Below are 6,650 nucleotides of genomic sequence, written 5' to 3'. Positions count from 1 at the left end.
ACTCCTGACAAGATAATTAAGATCAAAACGACAAATACTAAATACAAGTGGACAAGTGAAAAAAGACTGCGTGTCAACAATGCGATCTAATTAAGTATGTGAGCAAATGAGTAATTGCTTTAACAGTTTTTCAGCTGTTGAATTAACGCTTTTTCGACATTAATTTTTGTTTTTTGTTTTCCTAGCTTGCAGTGTAGATAGATTGTTGACGTTTAAGCTTTTTTAAGCTCCCTTTAATTTTTTTTTTGCTCTTGTAAATAGGACTATGAAGTTAGCTGTAGTCGTTGCACAGTACATAACTAATTAGGAGTTAATTGATGTGCGTGTTCTTAATTACCAATTTTTTTTTTCTGTTAATTTTGCATAATATACAAATATGCCTAACTAACACAAAAATATCAGTAAAATTAGTGAATCGAGCATTAATGGAAGTCATTTGATCGAGCGGAATGCAGAGTGTAAATGAACCCTGCAGAAAAAAAGTATCAATTGTTTAAAATGAACAACTTTTAGTTAGCTTTTTTGCAGGATTTCCATAAACAACTAACTTTAAGTTCGCTATGAAAAACTTACCTTAAGTTAGCTGTAAAGTCGTGCAGGAGTCCTGCAGACATTATCGGGAGTTTTTTTTTTCTTTACAAGTTCCTATTTAAGTATCCTCATACAAAAATTACTTTCAATACAGTTTTTTTTCTGCACTTCGCGGATTCTTTTTCGTTTTCAGGATAAATAAAACAAAGGTCGAACTTTTATATTATCATTTTGATGTTATCTATGCCTGATCGAATTCAAATATGAGACCACCTACAAAAGAACATGTAGACAAATAAGCAAATATGAAATGTTAAATAAAATAAGTAAATAAAAAAAAACAAAATTAAAACATCTTTTTTCTACAAGTTGGTTGACATCTTAAGTTCTGAACACATTGAAAACGACGAGCTACCGACCACAGCTTCCAATTTGTCATCTTTATTATCTAAGCGCTTTGTCGATGGCGACATGATTTCTTTGAACGCGGCAGCGACATCATGAATTTGTATGAGTTTGACATAAAAGAAGAGGAAGAACCTTATCTGTCGCCAGAAAAATAGAAATAGATCTAATCTGGCCACAACCACAGCCGTCGCGTAGCCCGGTCGTCGCCAAAATAATTATCTACATAAGAGTACGTGTTAAAATAATTTGACAGCTGTGGTTTGTAGCTCGTCGTTTTCATTGTGTTCGGGCTATTATGCAGAGGAAACCCGTTCTCACCAGTTTTTTCGGCCATCACCCTTCAAAAGTAGCTAGTTACGGTCAAAGGAAATAGTTAATAAACAGTTACCACTAGTCGACTGCTAGTTAGTTAATTGTTAGTTAAAAATTAGTGCCATTTCCTGCAGGGAAGTGTATCTCAGCAAAAAGAGCACGTTAGCACCTAAGCGCGTGGACACTCTCACATCAAGGCCATAGTGCGGGATGTCACGTTTATCTGCGGGATGACGAATCGTATCCTTCCATGGAAGTGATCCTGTTATCATCGAACACCACGAATTTAGACCACAGGATTGTCGACTCTATCATCTTCCTCTAATTCCGAGAGTCATGGGTGTCCATAACCTTTGGATTCCCAATAGCTGTGTATTTCGGAGAGTAGAAGTTGAGTTACCACAGAATCGGCTGGGGCCGAGACAAACAAAAGATAATGATTGGCATACAAATATGATTGCATATAACTTTCAGTTTAAGACTTTAAAACACGACCGCCTCTTGTGAATGCTGACAACTCCTAATTCCTTATTGGATCCCTTTAAAAACATCTCTCGTCCACCAGCGCACAGTGGTTCAAAATTGGCATTTTGTGTTCACAATTCACTGAAGCCTTAATTTTTCACTCAATTTGACAATTTTTTTTTTATGGAAGCTTATAAAATTTGCAAGGGACCACCAAGTGAGCCCGATTTTTGAATTTTTGTTTGCTTGTATTAAATTTTTTAGTGCAAAGTGTAGAAAAAGTGGCAATTTTGAAGAAAATCGATTCTCCTGTTCCAGTTAATAAATGTTACGTTTTAAAAACTAGTTGAAATTAACTGTAAGAAACGAAAAAAAACAAGAAAAATTTGAAATGTTATAAAAAATTTTCATAAAAAAAAAATTCTAGTGTACTAAAGTGCAATTTGGAAATCTCTAAGGGGTCGCGTTGGTTTTTAATAATTTTTTTCGCTAACATTTCGTGAACATCTGCATGTTAAATGGAAAAAAAACGTTTGTTATATTATTAAAAATCAACGCGAACTCTTAGCCACTTGCAACGTGCACTTCTCAAAATTTAATGATCTATAACTGCATACCCAAAATGTTTATTTCTTATAAAAAAAACAAAAATTAATTCTGCCGAAAATTTTTTTATAACATTTATATATTTTTTAAATTTTTTTTCGGTTTGGTGGAACCTTCAAATTGTTTTAAATTAGTTTTTATTATTAAAAATTTATTAATTGGAACAGCAGAGTCGCTTTTTTTCCAAACTGCCACTTTTTCCGTACTTTGCATCAAAAAAATTTAATACAAACAAACAAAAATTCAAAAATCGTACTCAACAGGTCTCTAGAAAATTTTATTAGCTTTCATTTAAAAAAATTAATCAAAATCTTTAGCAGAAAAAAAGGCAATTTCCATAAAATCCGTTCCCTGATCATAACATTACTTTCCGTGTCGTCGAAATAAAAGACTTGATTTCATATTGCTTCTATCATGATTTTATGTTGCATATTTTTAGGCAGCGCACAGCCTTTCATGGCTGCAATGTGAATGAAGATGCACTGCACTTTTTTTGATAGCTCTATTTATCATCAAGTAGCAGAAGAAAGAGAAATCTAGAAACGTTTGAGTATTCTTTGTTGAATCATTCATGATGGATTGCGAGTCCAATAAAATCTCAAAAGGCTAAAAATGTAAACTGCGTGTAACTTAGCGTGCACCCATTAAGCGCCTGCATGGCAATTTTCTCATTTGAACGCAGAGAAAGCAAATTCACGATGCGCAATGAAAGTGGAAATCATTTTTACGCCACTTTGCGTACCATAATCGTTTTATTTTTCTACAAACAGACATATATGTACGAATAGAATATAACAGTAAAATAACCTTCAACCACACAAGCTAGTTGGCTGAACTTGCAAAACACCTGTCTGGCCTTTATGTGCCACTCAATGGCCACTCAGACTTAACTATGCGTCAATTATTCATGTAGCAATCTCTGTATGGCTGAGGGAGCTCTCTTCTTTATTGTGTATGTATATGTATATGCAACAGAGGGATACTTTTGTGTTTGTACCGCCCTGTATGTTTGATAGTCTTTGTTGAACAACGAAAATTTATAAAATAATTCCTTACAACTGAAATCCTTTCACGCCTTTCACCACTTTAATTGCCACTTACACAAATTGTTGGTTAATTTGGAATCATAAAAGCCGCATGTGGCCAACACAAATGCAATGCATATACAACATGCACGGAGAGATACATTTGTGAGCCTACCCTGTAGGAAAAAAATTTAATAGATTTTCTTTTACTAAGGGGCCGTAGAGGGGGGTAAGCGAAATAAAGATCCCCACTCCTCATTGGTGGTTATGTAATACTTGAACTATATTTTTTAATTGTAGAAGAGCGTTTTATCGTGTTTGCCTCTAACTTTGACGGGAATAATGATCCAGTAAGCGAGGAGTATAGGTTGTCTGCCCGATGCAGATGGCGTTGTTTATCAAATTGCGACAATTCAGTGAAACTGCCCAAGCGAAGAGATATTTGCTTCCAAGGTTGACGACGCGTTGCCGGACATGTGTTTGAGTTGAATTTCAGGGCCGATATCTGAACATCTGGCGTGAGGTCATAAGTATGGCTGGCTAAGTCTTATAAGCAGCGAAGACTCTGGAGCACATCTTCTGTGTGTCGTCCAGCCTTTTGCATGTTGAAAATTAGTCACTCGGTAGTAGGCCTTCTTCTGCATCTAGGGCAGCTGCCAAAATAGGATATAACAACTTGAAGTAGTTCCATCCTGGTCTCCAGAGGCTAGCTACGTACTGTGTTCGTAATTTTTCTGTTCACGTTACGGACCTCAATGGTCTCTGGGAAAATACACTGTGGATAGCCAGCTTCACTTAGCCTTATCTATGGCTCCCTTTAATATTCAGACAACCGTTTACAACAAGCGTTTAGATTACCCAATGACGCCAGTGAGGTCCGACATTTCTTTGTAATTCTTATGATCACTACTTGGATTTCTTTTTTGCTAAGAAGATAATGGCTCTTTCTGAAATACATTTCCTATTAAAGAAAACTTTTACATCCTTGAACATTTCGAAACGAGTGAATTTTCCTGCAGGCCACATACACATAATCGCAACCACAAAGTGATTAACAATAAAACGAGCTTACAAACATACCCTGTTATGGATATTATTATGCAATGGTTATTCTCGTTAGTGTTGGAGCGCTTAGCGCCGTTTAAAAAGTAACTCGCCAGTCTTTTTTTTGGGCTTTCTTTTATCTGTAATTATTTCATTGCAGTTGGCAACATTTTTACTCACATGCAAACGAGCAGTGCAGAGCAAGAGTGTTTTTGGTGAACATTTCACACATGTTTGTACGAGTATGTAAAATGTTTGCAACAGCAGGAACATTAATAACAACGAACACTCGTTACGCAAAGTTACATGCTCATAATAAAAATAACAACTACAACAACCAAAGTTTTGGAGTGAAAATGGCAGACCCATTTCAAAAGTGTCGAGCCATTTTCATAATAAATTTATGTTGCTATGCTGTCGGCAACATTCGTCGCTGTTTTGTACTGTTGCGGATAGTTCTGGCGGAAGTGCGGCTAGGCAAAACAGCAATATGTATGTTTGAACATATTGTGGCTGCGGGACATTTTTGAGCATATACATATGTATGTACATTAGAGCGGGTCAATCTCTATGGGAAAGAAAAATGTTTGTAACTAACCACTCTAGTTTTAAAGCCTATTTATTTCGAGAGTACTTTGCTTTCATAGACATTTTCGTCCTTTTCAAGTCTTAAAAACAACAAAAATTGAGTTTTCTTCATATACGCTCAAATTTTACAGAAGAGCGAGGAAACGGATTTACTTTGAAGGCATTGCCTTGATAAACGGTATTTTCTACATGGAAGAATTTCGATGTCAATGATTATTTAGACGAATTTCTTTATTCACAAATTACAGAAAAACAAAAACAAATGGTCAATTGGATCGTGAAGAAATTAACGATAACCTTAAATTTTTATTTGAGAATTGAAGTCGGTTTTTATTTTTTGCTTAAATTTACTTGTTTTATTTTACTTTATTGGATTTTATTCCATTTTAATTAGCTTAGTTTGCTCTCATTTCCTTTAGTTAAGTTTTTTATGTTTTATCCAAACTTATTTAATTTCATTGTTTTATTTAATATTATCGAACTTTATTTGATATAATTTTATTTAAATATTTCTTTCTTATTTCATTTTTATTTAGTTTTTTTATTTTATTTTGTTTAATTTAATTAATTAAAATTTCTTACTTTATTTTACTTTATTCGTTTAATTTCATTTAATTTAATTTTACTTTACTTTAATTAATATTTATTTCACTTTATTTTATTTCATTAACGTAATTTAATTTAATTTTATGTTATTTTAATATATTTTGGTTTATTTAATTGAATTTTATTGAATTTTAATTCATATTAATTAATTTCATTTGTTCTTACCTTGTTTTGTTCTGTTTTATTTAATCTCAATTAACTTAATTTAAGTTTATTTATTTAGGCTTATTGCATTTTATTTTAATTCATCTCACTATATTTATTTTTTGTATCTTAGTTCTTCTTTTATAAATTAATTTAATGTTACTTTTTTATTAAGTTTAATTTAACTTTATTTGATTAAATTTAATATTATAATTTTTTTATATTTTTTTTTTTATTTAATTTACTTTTTTTTGTTTTATTTTATTTTATATTATATTGTATTTATTATAATTTTGCGTTATTTTATTTTACCTTATTTAAATTTATTTTTATTTTACTTAATTTTTTTTTTTGATAATTTATTTATTTTATGTTAGGTTGTTTTATTACTTTTTTGTTTTAGTTTATTTCATTTTATAATTTTTTATTTTTTATTTTATTATATTTCATTTTATTTTCTTTTAAATTATTATGCTTTGTTTTCGTTTATTTCATTTTAATTATTTACTTTATTTTATTTCATACATTGTGTTTTCCGTTTATTTATTTTAGGTTTATTTTTTATTTATTTTTTAACATTTTATTTTATGTTGTTTTTTATTATAATTCATTTTATTTCATTTTATTTGATTGTGTTGCGATTTACTATACTTTGAATTAATTTTTTTATTCTGCAAATATGTACCCATATCTTTCTTTGACTAACTTGAATAATTCGTATTTCCTATAAACAATCATATGTGCAAGCATGCATACATACATACGTACATACATATGTATGTACATATATTTAGTACTTAGTATTCTCAACAGTAACAAGCAGAAACAAGCCAAGCTTATCATTTTACACACACACGTATTGAGACATTAAATCAAAGCAAGTCTGTTAATGGCATGCTTTTGTTTTTATTGACCTCACAC

The sequence above is a fragment of the Rhagoletis pomonella genome, unplaced genomic scaffold (assembly GCF_013731165.1).
Source record: "Rhagoletis pomonella isolate Grant_MI unplaced genomic scaffold, Rhpom_1.0 Rhpom_scaffold_00389, whole genome shotgun sequence".
Classification (NCBI taxonomy): Eukaryota; Metazoa; Arthropoda; class Insecta; order Diptera; family Tephritidae; genus Rhagoletis; species Rhagoletis pomonella.
This window is presented reverse-complemented; position numbering follows the sequence as displayed.